Genomic DNA, 16,455 nt, shown 5'->3' on the forward strand with positions numbered 1-16,455 from the left:
CTACAGAGGGAAGTACAGAATAAACAGTTCAGCCAGTTGTCAAGTAAACCAGCAAGGAACTTTGTGGTTTGACAGGAAGTCCTAGTGCGTGATTACTGAGAAGACAAGTGGACACTCAGTAGGATAACTACCAGAACTGGACCACTGATGTAAACGGAGGATGTTGGAGATCAGACGTGGAGACATCATATGGACCAGATAGTGGATGCTCAGCTGAAGTACACACCTAAGTCGACTGCACCCAACAAGACGGACACATTACAGCCATCGGACATGCCTCTCAGTGATGATCATGTCATTGACAGCAATGTGACACCTGCAACAGAGAAAGTTGTCTTTGAAAAGGCACCTGCGAACCTAATGCCACTCCACAGGTCCCGAACCAGAGCACTACCCAAAAAACTGAAGTTAGTTATGGATTGTTATGCTTATTTGAACATGGGTTGTTAAAGGGAAATTGAATGTTTTGTTACATACACAGTCTTATGTTACATTAATATAAGGGGGGGAGGAAGTGTAATGTATGGATCTATTTCTTTGAAGCAATGACTCCCCTTAACACTACTAATGGACACAGAAATGACAGGATCCTTTTTGGATGACTGGTGGTGTTCCACAGGGGTCGGGGTTGGGACTGCTTCTTTTACGCTGTATGTCAATGATTTGGATGTCAAAATTGCTGGCTTTGTGGCCAAGTTTGCAGATGATACAAAGATAGGTAGAGGGGCAGGTAGTGTTGAGATAGCAGACAGGCTGGAGAAGCACTTAGACAGATTAGGAAAATGGGCAAAAAGGTGGCAAGTGAAATACTGTGTCGGGAACTGTGTGGTCAGGCACTTTGGTGGGAGGAATAAAAGCCTAGACTATTTCCAAATGGGGAGAAAATTCAAAAATCTGAGGTGCAGAGGAATCTGAGAATCCCGTGTGGTATTCTCTAAAAGTTGATTGAGTCGGTGGTGAGGAAGGTAAATACAATGTTAGCATTCATTTCAAGAGGACACAAATATAAAATCAAGGATATAATGCTGAGATTGTGTAAGACGCTGGTGAGGCCTCATTTGGAGTGTTCTGAGCAGATTTTTGGCCTCTTATTTATAACAGGATGTGCTGACATTGGAGAGGGTTCACAGGAGTTTCATGAGAATGATTCCCAGAATAAAGGATTATTGTATGAGCAGCAATTGAAGTCTCTGGGCCTGTACTGTATGGAATTTAGAAGAATGAGGGGGAGAGGGATCTCATTGAAACCTTTTAACCTTTTGGAAAGCCAAGATAGAGTGGATGTGAAGAGGATGTTTCCTCTGGTGGGAGAAGTCTAGGACCAGAAGGCACAGTCTCAAAATAGAGGGACGTCCATTTAGAACAAAGGTGAGGAGGAATTTCTTTAATCAGGGTGGTTAATCTGTGGAATTTGTTGTCACAGGTGGCTGTGGAGGCCAGGTCACTGAGTGCTTTTAAGTCGGAGGTTGATGGGTTCTTGAATCGTCAGTGTATGAAAGTTTATGGGGAGAAGGGAGGAGAATGGAGTTGAGAGGGAAATGGATCAGCAATGATGAAATGGTGGAGCAGACTCGAGAAGCCAAATAGCCTAATTAAGCTTCTATGTCTTATGTTCTTATACTTAATGTTTTCAGCTCCATAATTTACAAACATGCATTCTACCAGAGTTCTTTAGAGGACTAGGACAGGGGACCTTTCACACTAACACACACACACACACACACACACACACACACACACTCATATATACACACAGACACACTCACTCAGACACACAGACATACACACACACTCATATACGTTTGTACATACACACTCATACACACGTGCTCATATATGTACACACACTCATATATGCGCACGCTCACACGCACGTGCACACACACACACACACACACACACACACACACACACACACACACACACACCTTTCAGAAATCTTTATTTAATAAAAACTTGCCAAGTTTTCTTGTGCTTCGTCCGGATCAGCCCAAACCATGGCAACCTCACATGGGAGAAACTCGAACGTTTGCCTCACTGCATCTTCCGCGTGTGTGGTGTGTGTGAGTGAAATTTAAATTCCTGCATGGACCCTGTTTCATACTATCCTCTTTCCATTCCGCTTGCTACCTTTTGGGTGTAAAAATCTCCTTGTTTCCTAAGCATTTTCGTGGTTGTGGCCTTTTGTTGTAGAAAATTCCACAACTTCACCAGCCTCTGAGAGAAGAAGTTTCTCCTCTTTTCAATCTTCAAAGTTGTCAGTAAATTTATTATCAAAATATGTTTTTCTAGGTTCATTTTCTTGCAGGTATTTACAAGAAAATAAAGAAATATAATAGAATTTATGAAAAAATCTATAGATAACACTGACAAACAACCAATGTGCAAAAGCAGACAAATTGTGCAAATACCAAAAAAAAAACAGAATTGTAAAGTCCTTGAAAGTGAGTCCGTAGGTTGTGGAGTCATTTCAGCATTGAGGTGCATGAAGTTATTCACACTGGTTCAGGAGCCTGATGTTTGTAGGGTAATAACTGTTCCTGAAGTGCCATTTCATTTTTTAAGAGTCTGATCCCTGGTTCTAAACTCTCAGGCAGAGGAAACATTGTCCTTGCATCTAGCCTGTCAATGTGCTATACCTGTGCACACTTAATGTAACTTATGTGCAAGGACTGATGTGATGTTGCCTGGTTAATGGATATTAAAGGCCTCCCTATGCTATTGCTGGCCTCTGCCAGATATACAAGATAAATTCCTACTTTTCCACTAATTGTAAGGGCATTATACAGTCGGCACTCCGTATCTGCGGATTCCGCATCCGCAGATTCAACCAACCCGCGGATCGAAAATACTGTACAGGTTTCCCCCACTATCCAAAAGTAGAGTGGAAATGGTGTAAAGCGAAGAAGCAATTACCATTAATTTATATGCGACAAATTTTTGAGCATTCCCAGACCCAAAAAATAACCTACCAAATCATACCAAATAACATATAAAACCTATATGATAAATACAGAACCTATATAAAGTAGAAATAATGTACATACAGTACAGTGTAGTTTCACTTACCGGAATCGGGAAGACAGTGAACACGCTGGAAGGTTCACGCATTTTTCTATCATACAGTTCTTTGTAAGCAGTCAAAACATCCTGCAAACCTGCCCTAAACCTACGTGCCCTTTCAAAATTAAAGTCATACTTTTCGGCAATCATTGCAGCACTGTCAATTGTAGCGAAAATCTCACGCAGTTCAATGTCATGGTGTGTGCGCTGCCTCTATAACGGCTCGCTGCAAAACAAACGCTGAACACTATTTTCGCTGAGGCAGCATCAGTGTTCCCAGAAGAGCTACGATGGTTGCGTCTGTACTGAACGTGTACAGACATTCTTTCTTGTCAATATTCCCTAAACAATACAGTATAACAACTATTTACATAGCATTTACATTGTATTAGGTATTATAAGTAATCTAGAGATGATTTAAACTATATGGGGAGGATGCGCGTAGGTTATATGCAAAAACTACACCATTTTATATAAGGTACTTAAACATTCGTGAATTTTGGTATCCGTGGGAGGTCCTGGAACAAATCCCCCACGGATACTGATGGCCGACTGTAATCTTATTTATACCGCAAAAGTCTCCCTTCATGGGATTAGAAGTAGAATGAAATTTATACCCTAAATCTGCGTGACTGAGTGGATGACAGTGTCAGATCTCTCATAAGGCTGTTGTGCTGAAAGCAATACACACCACATGCAGGAGGAACTCAGCAGGTCAGGCAGCAGCTACAGAAACGAATAAACATTCGATGTTTAGGGCCGAGACCCTTCTTTAGGACTGGTAAAGAAGGGGTAAGTGGGGAAGATGCCAGAATAAAAAAGAGATGGGGGGAGGTAAGGACGATAGCTGTAAGGTGATAGGTGAAGTCAGGTGGCCCAGCAGAGTCAATATGCACTCTTTGCCATGGTGAAGACAGCAACTCCCAGGGGTGTAATGGTGCCTGTGGAGGCGCATGTTGAACTTTGTGACATCCTGAACAACTTTTGGTCAAGTCTTAAATCTGTCTATCTATTCCTGGCTATTCCCAGGATGCAGGTGAGGGCAGCATCAATGGTGGAGGAAGGGAAACCAAGTCATTTGAAGAATTGTGATGTCTCTGATGTCCTGGAATGGAAAGCCACATCCTGGGAACAGATGCAGTGGAGACGAAGGAACAGAGAAAAGGGAATGGCATTTTTACAGGAGATAGAGTGGGATGAGGTACAGTCAAGATAATTGTGGGAATTGGTAGGTTTATAAAAAATGTTGGTGAACAGTATGTCTCTGGAGATGGAGACAGAGAGATTGAGAAAGGGGAGGGAGGTTCAGAAATGGACCAAGTGAATTTGAGGTGTTACGTACCCGTAACTGGGTTGCCAAACCAGCAGAAATGGATCACTCAGTTGGAGTCTGGATTACTAGAACTAAGAGTGTTTTATTAAAGAAACAGGCAACACAGTACTCTAATCAAAAGGATAATAAATGCAACAGTTCAGCAATGATAAACACACATGTACACAGAATTAAGATAACAGGATCAATCAAGCTCTATCGTTGTCTAGGGGTAAATGACCAGTTTCAAAGTGACGCAAAGTTCAGTTCAATTTAGTTCAGTTCAATTCGCAGACAGTGGGGGGAAGGAGGGAGAGAGCAAAAACGAATGAATATTCAAACGGCTTCCACACAGACCTTCGCAGTCAGTTTTCGTGCGAGCCCTTTGTGATGTCATCTGAGGTCACCGACCATGACCCCCTCCGTTTCCAGATACGATCGTTTCTCTGTGGTGAACCCGGCACCCAGGCAAGGGTGGACACACACTAGGTTCCCGCCGATCGTGCCTTTCCACCCTGTGCGACTATGGCCTGGTCCCGCAACCGGCCTTCCAAAACTTCCCACTGACTTGTGAGAGACGCACCACTTCCAGGGTCTCGTTACCTCGGGTGTCGTGTGTGTGTTCTGCCTTAGCGAACCTGTCCCTTTTTATCCCCCTGCTGGGGTATCGCCTGTCCATCACTTCAAACAGTTCAGGGTTCAAAGGGGGAGCCGATCTTGACAGCTCTCCTTCCGTTACTCTCTCCCGTCCCTTCATTAACATCTCCAAATGCTGCTCCATTGTTTTCCTTATCTCTCTCTCTCCCGAAGACAGGTGGCAGACTAACTGCTGATCCCTCTGGTGCCAGCCCAGGCCAGCTAACATCTTAATTTATGTGTATTCTCGTCACAGAGGGAAGGATGGAAGTTAGAGGCAAAGTTGATGAAATTGATGAAGTCAGTATGGGTGCGGTCATCAAAGTAGCGTAGGAAGAGTTTAGAAGCATTACCAGGGAAAGCCTGGACCATGGACAGTTCTACGTAGCCAATGAAGAGGCCGGCATAGTGGGGCCCAAGCGGGTGCCCATGGCTACCCTTTGAGTCTGGAGAAACTGGGAGGAGCTGAAGGAAAAATTGTTGAGGGTGAGGACCAGTTCGGCCAGATGGAGGAGGGTGGTGGTGAAACGGAACCTGTTGGTTCTTTTATCGAGAAAGATGTGGAGAACTTTAATGCCTCCTTGATGAGGGATAGAACTGTATAGGGATCGAACATCCATGCTGAAAATGAGGCAGTAAATGCAGGGAATTGAAAGTTACAGAGGAGATCAAGAGCATGAGAAATGTTTTGGATGTAGGTGGGAAGTGACTGAACCAAGGGAAATAGATTGGAGTCAAAGTATGAGGGCACAGGAGCAGGAAGAGACAACATGCCAACCTGGCCAGTCAGGTTCTATGGTTGAAAGTTTTATCTGATGTGTTAAGACTTGCCAGGAATAAGCAGTGCTTTGGAATGCTGGGAATGCTGCTTTATACTGGCTTTTGATCACTTTTTGGGTGAAAGCAGGTTTTCCAGAGTGTAAGAGATTAATAAATCTTGAAATAAATTCTGCTTCTTTGATCCATTTGACCCTTTTTAGAGATAGTTTCATACCCTTAACTTTCTGCCAATCTCGAGGCACTGTTCTGAGTCCTGCGCTTTAAGCATCTGAGATAAATTTTATAAATTAAATGTTTGTTTTACTAACTATTGATTATTCCATGTGATGGACTACTCGTGAGGCAGGCTAGTCAGAGGTAGTTAGCCCTTATCCAGTTTTCTCCATTCACACGGTTCCAAGATGACTTCTCACTTTAAACCTTTGCCGTCTAGTCTACCTTCCGCTATGAAAAGTAATAATTTCCTAGCAAGCTGGTAGTCAATGTCTTGGTCATTTATAAAAGTGAAAAATACATTGATAGGATTTTAAAACTTTTCCATCAAAATGCTTGTGCCTGAAAGATTCTAATTAATTTTTAGAATCTACCCAAGGGTTTGGAAAATAGCGTAATTGTGGGGAACTCCCAATGGAGGTAAGTTTGGTCTGTGGACAGGGCCAGTTTTGTGCATGCTGTCTGTTTCCAGTATAATGTGTTTTCAAACTAAAGTACCTATTGTGATAATTCATTTAGCAATGATGTAAAATCTACTTAAACCCTGTGATCTCTTTCATTGACCACACTGATTTTTCTTATTTTTATCAGATTAAAGTTAACATGATTAAGTGGAAAGGTCAGGTCCACATTTTCAAAGTTTAAGTGGCCTTTGATCACTATTAACAATGTTTTCCCCAAGAAAGAATAGATATGAGATGAAGTCCCAGAGATCATTGCTGAGCTATTTACAGTTTCACTTAATATGTTTGTTACAGTTTTATATACTAGGCCCATATACAGAGCAGCATTTTGCTCCTGATGCTTGATCCACATTCCTCTTTAATTTATGACCAAACTTCTAGCAATTATTTTCTATCTCTGATGGCCATTGTGCAATTTACAGAAGAGACTTTCAGCCACCTGTTACTTGCAGAAGCATTTCCTCAATTCATTTGGAAATGCCTAGCTCTGATTTTTAGATGATGCACATGTTCCAGGCTTGGCAACCAACTGGAAAAGTTCCTTCTTACTGTCAGTTCTTTTTGCTGTCTTGAAAATATCGATCAAATTATTCAATCGCTGATTCAACCCTAGCCTAATTATGGGACAATTTACAATGACCAATTAATGTAGCAATTGGTACATCTTTGGACTGTGGAAGGAAACCGGAGCATCCAGAGAAAACCCACATGGTCACGGGGAGAACATACAAACTTCTTACAGGCAGTGGCAGGAATTGCACCTCGGTTGCTGGTACTGTAACGCGTTGTGCTAACCACTACGCTACTGCGAGTAGACATGTTCATGGCAAAGTGACATCATAATATTACATGTACAGCAATCCTATGATGGATTGAAATCTTGGCTATCACTGTTCTATCACAAGACTAGCATCACCTGTGGTAATCTTTATGATGTCACATCAAGGTGTATAGGGGAATGAGGGGAGAATATTTAAATGTATACAAAATTATGAGGGGTATAGATAATGCATGCAGACTTTATGCCTCAGGTTGGGTGAGATTGGAACCAGAGGTTATAGGTTTGGGGTGAAAAGTGAAAGATTTAAGGGGAGAACTTCTCCACTCAGAGGGTGGTGCAAGTGTGGAATGAGCTGCCAGCAGAAATGGTAAGCAAGTTCGGTTGTAATATTTAAGTCTGGATAGGTACATGGATAAGAAATTATAGAGGGTTATGGCCTGGGTGTGGGTAGATGAGACTGGGCAGAAAACCATGGACCAAGTGGGCTGAAGGACCTGTTTCTGTTCTGTGGTACTTTGTCTTTAAATAACATCTACATCACTTAAAATATTTCCTACCTTCGTGTTATTGGAGAGGCTTATAAAATCCCAGGGACATAGATAAGACATGGTCACAGCCCCCCCCACCCCAACCTGAGAAGGGGAATCAAACACTAGACAGCATAGGGTTAGGTGAATGACATGACAGAGGAAGTGGTAAAATTATACCATTTAAAGACATTTGAACATGTACATAGATAGGGAGGGTCTAGAGGGACGTGGGCCAAGTGCATATCCATGTACCTATTGCTGAGCAAATAAGGACCCTGACACAGGGTTTTGAACCCAACACACCAGCTATCTCTTTCCTCCCATTCGATCCATTGAAATCCTCCAGCAGATTGTCTGTTGCACCAGATTTCAGTACAGTCTCTCCATTCCCTTGTGTTTTACATAGCAGAGTAAATGAAAGACAGTCACAGTGAGATAAGAGAGAACAAGTCCTGAGAGAGGGGAGGGGAGGGAAAGAGAGGGAGAGAAAACAGGTGAGAAAAGGATTAGGGTCCACTAAAAGCAAGAAGAAATTGCAGGTGGCATTAAACTATTGGAGCAGGTTAAGTGGCTTTATTGTTGGATGACTTTAAGGAAGGCTGTGTGAGGGTTAATGTTTTAAAAAGAAGATAGTGTTTGCGTCAGTGGCATTGTGAAATAAAATTAAGAACTGCCAGAAGTTCTCTTCAGGTCAAGCAACATCTATGAAGACAACACAAAGACAATATTCTATACATGAAAAGTAAAAATAAACTTGCAAATTCTGGAAATCTAAAATTAGGAGCAAATGCTGCAAATACTTAGCAGATCAGGCAGCATCTGTGGAAGTAAACAGAGTCAACACTTCTGTTAGAGACCTGAAACATGAACTCAATTTCTTCTCCATAGATTCTGCCTGGCCTCCTGATAGTTCGGACGTGTATTATGCATTTGAACCTATATCACCATAGTCATTTCCAGAGCTGTATGTTGTGCTGCTGAAGTTACTGGGCCTTGGAAGATGCTGAGAGGGTTACCTATCCAGGATAATGGTGTGGAGTGTTGTTTCTTGGAGCAAATGGCGAGTAGAGTTGCTGCTTCACCTCTCTCTGTCTTTACACAACTGTGGTTGTGTGTCCAGGAACCTGACTACCCTCTCAGCACAATGTGTACTGTAGCTGAGGAATGAATGAATGAATGGATTAAGCCCATAAATGTTTACTCCAAAAAAATTAACGAACCTTCAAATGTGTAGGTATTTATTGTCTGCAGTTCATTAATTGGTCCCTGTATTATTTTTAGAGAGTGGAAGTTAGCCTGAAAAGTAATGCCAAACTTCCTTGTATTTTCTCTCTTCCACTTTTGTCAGTGGCTTAGTACAGAACATGTGAACAAACTTCCCTCTAACAGAAAGGAAGAACTTAGATCTTTTTTTTATTCATGGGGTGTGGGGACTTCTGGTAAGCCAACAATTATTATCCAGGCATATTTGACCTAGGACAGAGAAGGCAGTTAGGGGGTGTGAAATCATATGAGCCGTACTAAGTAAGGATACCATTAGTAGGGCAGATGAGTTACTGTAATCTGACAGTTCCATGGTACAATATTTTAAATTCCAGATTTATTTCAGTACTTGAATTTAAATCTTCCAGCTGTTGCGGTGGAAATTGAGCTCACGTTCAACCAAAAAATCTGTTGGAACTCAGCAGTTCGAGCAGCATCTGTGGGAAGAAAGGATTTGTGAACATTTCGTGGGAGGGGTTCTTTATTATGTTTTGTAGAGTTTCAACTGGAGACATCTACAATTGCTTTTCTCCCACAGATGCTGCTTGACCTGCTGAATTCCCCTGGCAAATTGTTTGCTGCTCCAGATTCCAGCATCAAGCCTCCTTTGAACTTGTGTTTCTAGGTTGATGTCCAGTAGCTCTCTGTGGCACCTTCCAAATAATTTCAGGGCTTCACAGCCTATTGAAGCACTTCAGAAATGGAGTCCTGATTATAACATAGGAAGTACAGGTATGAGTCGCTTAACGTCCACGATACGTTCTGTGAAATCGGACGTTATGTGATTTTGATGTTGTGCGAACACCATATTATATACTTAGCAGACCTATATGGAGCACTGTAGTGTACCTGTATAAACTAAATCCATGTCATTAGCAATTTCTCCATATCTGATATAGGTCCTTCTCGCATTTTCATGAGCCTTGTAGGTTTAACAATCCTTTAACAGCTTCGGGAATTTTTTCTTTGTTTTTCAGGACCGTCATGATTGTCGAGTGCAACAGGCCTAAATCCCGAGCAATAGCATTCACTGGTTTTCCACCTTCATATTGTTTAATAACCTTTTGTTTCACTTCCAAATCAATACTTTTCCTTTCCCTCTTGCTGCTGCTATCATTAGGAGTGCTTTTGCTGCATTTGGAAGCCATGATGCGCATTATGGTAATATCTTCGAAAGAAAATTAAAAACGCTACTACACTCAAGAGATGCGCGATACACGAGATTGGTTATGTCCGCTACGTCACGTTCTCCGGACGTATATGTGATCGGACGTTGTCCGAAAGGACATTAAGCTGCGCACACCTGTAAGTAGTAGCCAAATGCCAAGAAAGTCCCACACCCACAGAGACCAGTGTGATGTTTTCAATGGTGCTATCTGACACTTGAGCTATTGTAGGGGAGGTACTTCTCTATTCTTCATATATTGCTAGTAGGTCTTTTGGAACATGAAGGAGCATAGGAGGCCTTGGTTAAAGACGACGCATCATATGCAGCACCCTTACCCGGTATAGCCTTTAAGTATGCAATTATTTAGATTCAGAGCTGAGAGTATTACCACATTGCAATGGTCTCAAATGTGAGACTTTTAGTGATCTGAATCAGAAAAACAAGCTCCTGCTGTGACCACTCCCTAATCACATCAGTCCCCGCTTCCTGGACCTCATTAGAGTTTAGCCTACGATCGCTGCAAGATGGACAAACTACGTAAAACAAACAAAAAATGGCAGCTCCAAAGCATCATAAACAAAGCTTCGAACAGAAAGATAAAGTCACAACATTCCACACGAGAGGAGACTTGTCAGCTTGTGCTGACTCTTTCAGGGGGTTATCCAATTGGCCCCACTTCCTGACTCTTTTCCTATTACTCTGCAAGTTTTTTTCCCCTTCAGTCTATTTATCCAGTTTCCTACTGCAAATTAACTATTGAATGTGCTCCCATTATCCTTTGTTACAGTTCACTTCACGTATACTGATGACCTGAAATTGGCAGTGAGGGCTTACTGAGTGAGAGTTCCAGCTTACAGCTTTTCTCAACTGATAACAAGGTGGGGGCAGGTGTCAGGAGGGAATGATCACTTGAGAAACATTTTGTTGCTGATTTGAGGTTTCCAGCTAGTGTCAATATTGGCACAGTTCCCTTTTGATTGCCCCTGAGCTTAGAATTTGGCATTGAATTGCTGTGCAAATTGCAGTTTTGCCTAACTGGGACAAAGCAAAATGGAGGGAAAAGGTCACTGACTTTGCAAGGTCTGGATTTTATAATCCTCTTGCCCTGTAATGTGAGTGCTAATTCTGTGTTCAGCTGTTCTGTTCCTGGCTCTTTGCCATCTGCTGGTAAAGGAAGGTGATGGCTGACCGTATCTATTCCAAATCACTGTTTAGGGTCATTAGCTGCGGTCATGGGGCAGCCGATTCCTCCATGTTTTCTCCACTGTACCACAGCCTGCCTCTCCAGCCTCTTCCTCCAATCCCCTGACCCAAATACTTTCACACAGCTCTCAGAGAAAAGAACAGTACAATGCTGGAAATCTGACATAAAAACTTCAACTGCTAGTCTAATTCCATCATGAGTATGGCTAGCAATGAGAACATTTGTAAGAGGTCACCTCTCAGGAAGGCAATATCCATCATTAGGGACCCCATCATTCACACCGTCTTCTCATTGCTGCCGTCAGGCAGGAGGTACAGAAACCTGGAGACCCGCACCTCAGTGTTCAACAACAGCTTCTTCCCCACTGCCATCAGTATCTTGAATGGATTTAAAAAGCCCCAATTCTACCTAAGACTGTATTTCCCTCACTATGTTTATTTCTGTTCATTCTTTTGTTTAAGTCTTGTATAATTTATGTTAGAGTACCTTTTATGTGATTTATGTTGAAATGTTTGTAATGTATTGTGTTGCTGCTACAAAAAGATATAGTAATTATGCCCATGACAATAAACTTGTAACTTGAAACCTCAACTTGGAAACACTCTGCAGGCTAACCATTATCTGTGGAGAGGGAAACAGGGTTAATATTTCAGATTAATGACTTCTTCTCAGGTCTTAACCCAGCTTTATTTTTTGATATGGAGGCTGCAGCTAACATGTAGGTTTGAACTGCAAAGGCAGAAATGTCTCAGCTAGCTGGAGGCAGTGAAGAAACCAGGCTCTGAATGTACTTTCGTCCCTTCTCCTCTAGAGGGTTTGGATTAAGGACCCTTGATAAACTTCTCTGGGCTGTGCTCTTTACCCACATGGATGGTCAGGTATTGGAACCAGATGCTCTGAGGAACAGTTCAGCGTGTATGTCATCGGGGGGAAGGACTTTGCCCAGTAGGAGAAGACCAAGATTTCTGAGTAGGGCCAAAACTGTAGCTTGGGAGTAGCAGTAAGACAACATGGAGATGAGGATGACTGTGGTGGTGTGTAATCAAACCCAGAAAAGGGATACCATTGAAATGAGACCACGGGGGTCAACTTTGCCCAGTGCAGATAGATAAGTGAGAATGTCTGTGGCAGTGTATCCAACCTAGAAGAACATAGCTTTTCTTTACTCAGTAGGGGGTGCCGAAGACAGATGAGATAAGAATAACGGAAGGACGTGAAACATCCAATAGCTACGTGACAATTGCTTTACTAATTTCAAAATTTCGATTGAATTTTAACACCTCTATTGTAAATGGCAATTCACCTTGCAAGTAAGGAATTCAAACATACACAATTTACCAAATGGTCAATATCAGTAACTGATAGCCAATTCTGTATAAAAGTGGCATTTTTTTTCTCCTGGCTTCAGAACAGTGTGGGTGATAGAGTTAGGCTGTTGTCCTTGTACACAAGGAACATAAAAATATGCTCATATTTGAGCAAGGGACTGAGTCTGCTGCCAGAATACAGGTTTCCTCCTGTGTCATATCGTCAAGTTAGGCCAACACTTCAGTTGCTGACGTAGGAAAGCTGCAGCATTTTTTTTTTAAAAGATTGTTGCACGAGGTTGCCATGGTCCGGATTGGGTTCCGAATGGAGATGCTGTGGTCCGGGTTGTGTCTTGCATGAAGTTGCCATGTTCTGTGTTGGGTCTCACATGGAGTTGCCGTGGAGCAGACTGGATTCTGCATGGAGATGCTGTGGTCCGGGTTGTGTCTCATGTGAAGATGGCGTGGCCTGGGTTAGGTCCTACATGAAACACAGGAAAATTCAGTAAGTGTATGTTTTGTTTTAAAAGAAGCTCTGAAAAGTGTGTGTGTGTGTGTGAATGGTAGCATGTAAGTCCCCTGTCACAGACCTCTAAAGCATGCATGTTTGTACATTATGGACCCGAAAGCATGTTGAAGTGTGTAGTAGGGATGGAATGCATGAAGTGAGTGTCTGCAGACGTGTTGTTAGGGAAAGGAAAATGTGAGAAGACTGCAGGGTGTCCTGTGATAGCTCAGTGTTGATGTGGAATGCAAAAAAATGGTTGGATGAGTCGCGTAAAAGAACAGAGAAAGTGAGGAAAAAGTTAAAGGAAAAGGCACAGAAAGAACAGACAAAGGATAATAGAGTCTATCTTAGTGTTTGAAAAGGAATAATTTACACCAGAGTGTAAGGATGAATCAGATGAACTTTGCCGAGCATCTACGCTCTGTCCGCCAGAAAAAGTAAGATCTCCCAGTGGCCAGCCATTTTAATTCCACTTCCCATTCCCATTCTGACATGTCAGTCCACGGCCTCCTCTACTCTCATGATGATGCCACACTCAAGTTGGAGGAATAACTTCTTTTATTCCATCTGGGTTGCCTCCAACCTGATAGCATGAACACCGATTTTGTGAACTTCCATAATGCCCCCCCTTCACAATTCCCCATTCCCATTTCCCTCTCTTGCCCTCTCACCTTATCACCTTATCTGTACATCACCTCCCTCTGGCACTCCTCTCCCTTTTCTTTCTTCCATGGCCTTCTGTCCTTTTCTATCAGATTTTCTCCTTTCTCCAGCTCTGTATCCTTTCACCAATCAACTTCCCAGCTCTTTAATTCACCCCTTCCCTCTCCCTCCCCCCGCCCCCCGGTTTTACCCATCACCCTGTGGTTCTTCCTCCCCTCCACCTCCCCACTTTCTTACTCTGATTCCTCATCTTTCTTTTCTCCAGTCCTGAAGAAGGCTCTCGACCCGAAACAGGGACTGTACTCTTCTCCATAGTTGCTGCCTGGCCTGCTGAGTTCCTCCAGCATTTTGTGTGTATGTTGCTTGGAATCCAACATCTGCAGATTTTCTCTTGTTTGAGATTGAACTGGATGCTGTTTCCCTGCCTTTTCCAGGCACGGTTTCAACAAGCCCCATGCCAAGTGATGCTTCTTGAGTAGTGGGTGAGGCCGGATGCAGCCGGTGCCCTGCTACAGGCGGCGGTTCCCAATAGCACTACAGGAGGCAGAGAGGTCAGAATCAGAATCAGGTTTATTATCACTGGCATGTGACATGAAACTTGTTAACTTAGAAGCAGCAGTTCAATGCAATACATCATAATATAGAAAGGAAAAAAGTGAATCAATTACAGTAAATATATGTATATTAAATAGTTAGATTAAAAATAATGTAAAACAGAAATAATATTAAAAAGTGAGGTGGTGTTCATGGGTTCATTGTCCATTTAGGAATCGGATGGCAGAGGGGAAGAAGCTGTTCCTGAATCACTGAATGTGTGCCTTCAGGCTTTTATACCTACTTCCTGGTGGTAATAATGAGAAGAGGGCATGCCTGGTCCTTAATAATGGACACCACCTCAGAGGGGACAGAAACATGGAATACCTACAGCACAATACAGATCCTTCAGTCCACAAAGCTGTGCCAAACATATCCTTACCTTAGAAATTACGTAGGGTTACCCATAGCCCTCTATTTTTCTGAGCTCCATGTACCTGTCCAGGAGTCTCTTAAAAGACCCCATCATGTCTACCTTCACCACCGTCGGCGACAGCCCATTCTACACACTCACCACTCTCTGCGTAAAGACCCCATCATGTCTACCTCCACCACCGTCGGCAACAGCCCATTCTACGCACTCACCACTCTCTGCGTAAAAAAAAAACTTACCCTTGATATCTCCTCTGTACCTACTTCCAAGCATCTTAAAACTGTGCCCTCTCATGCTAGCCATTTCAGCCCTTGGAAAAAGCCTCTGACTATCCACACGATCGATGCCTCTCATCATCTTATACACCTCTATCAGGTCAGCTCTCATCCTATGTCGTTCCAAGAAAAAAAGGCTGGGTTCACTCAACCTATTCTAATAAGGCATGCTCCCCAATCCAGGCAACATCCTTGTAAATCTCCATTGCACCCTTTCTATGGTTTCTACATCCTTCTTATAGTGAGGCGACCAGAACTGAGCATAGTACTCCAAGTCTGACCAGGGTCCTATATAGCTGCAACATTACCTCTCGGCTCCTAAACTCAGTCCCATGGTTGATGAAGGCCAATGCATCACATGCTGTCTTAACCACAGAGTCAACCTGCACAGCAGCTTTGAGGGTCCTATGGACTCGGACCTCAAGATCTCTCTGATTTTCTAATCAGTGATGAGTGAAATTTTGATTTAAATGTACTTTGAACTGATCTGGTAGGAGCAGGAAGAAAATATTTCCTTCACACTGGAGTTTGAAATGCACAGTGCCATACAAAAGACAGTGATGCTAACGAACAAGTAGAGTGCATACATAAATGTTTTCATAAATATTCCAGATTTACTTTAGAAGCAGGGACACCCATCTTAATAAATGCTATTGTAAATAAGTTGCAGCCTAGATTAAAGGAAAACATATACTATTACATGTTTGAGATGAGAAGAGTTAAGTAAAATTGTGAGTTTTTAGAATATTGCCAAAAGTAATTATAACATCAAAAGAAGTAAAGCTGTTACGGGAATGAGGACATCACTTGTGTGAGACTTCATAGGCTGCTCCACTATAGCCTTTGGGCAATAATGTACATTGGTTTAAAAGTATTGCCGTAGCTGCTGTATACAATTTGAATGTTAATTTCTTTATAGCTTTGTTTTACATTTAACCAAATTGCCAGTGATAAAAATTAGGGTAATCATTACCAAACTTCGCTTAAAATTTCACTATAAACTCTAGTTTTAACATTACCTGCATTATACACATATGGCTTATAATTTTTCTTTGACAGCTTTTCCTCCTGATCTGATGCTAGGAACTAATTAAGTGGAAAATCCTTGTGGAAATGTTCTGTGTTTACCTTATATAACAGTTGAGGCAGCACAGCTACCTTCCCTCCTATTCTGCTGAAGCATCTAAACCTTTTTACCTGAAGAAAAACCTACATCCTTGCAAGTGGTGCTGCTGTAAATAATTACACAATCACATTATGCCTTAGGAGTAGCTCATAATAATGAACAGTTAAGGAAACTATGTGGGTTTCTCACCTCTTT

General features: G+C 42.3%; 1 protein-coding gene and 1 long non-coding RNA gene across 11 annotated transcripts in view; one reads left to right on the top strand and one right to left on the bottom strand.

The window, feature by feature from the left end:
* psd3l (pleckstrin and Sec7 domain containing 3, like) overlaps positions 1 to 16,455 on the top strand; it is a 532,485-nt gene that overhangs the window by 253,367 nt on the left and 262,663 nt on the right. The gene's annotated exons all lie outside the window — the stretch shown is intronic.
* The window catches only part of LOC140196706 (uncharacterized), a 56,336-nt gene continuing 52,001 nt past the window's right edge, over positions 12,121 to 16,455 (bottom strand). For all 6 annotated transcript variants that reach the window (XR_011885785.1, XR_011885783.1, XR_011885780.1 and 3 more), the window contains 2 exons: positions 14,130 to 14,426; positions 12,121 to 13,202 (listed from right to left, as the gene is read on the bottom strand). This is a non-coding gene — a long non-coding RNA (uncharacterized lncRNA). The remainder of the gene's footprint in view (positions 13,203 to 14,129; positions 14,427 to 16,455) is intronic.

The sequence above is a fragment of the Mobula birostris genome, chromosome 4 (assembly GCF_030028105.1).
Source record: "Mobula birostris isolate sMobBir1 chromosome 4, sMobBir1.hap1, whole genome shotgun sequence".
NCBI classification, from domain to species: domain Eukaryota; kingdom Metazoa; phylum Chordata; class Chondrichthyes; order Myliobatiformes; family Myliobatidae; genus Mobula; species Mobula birostris.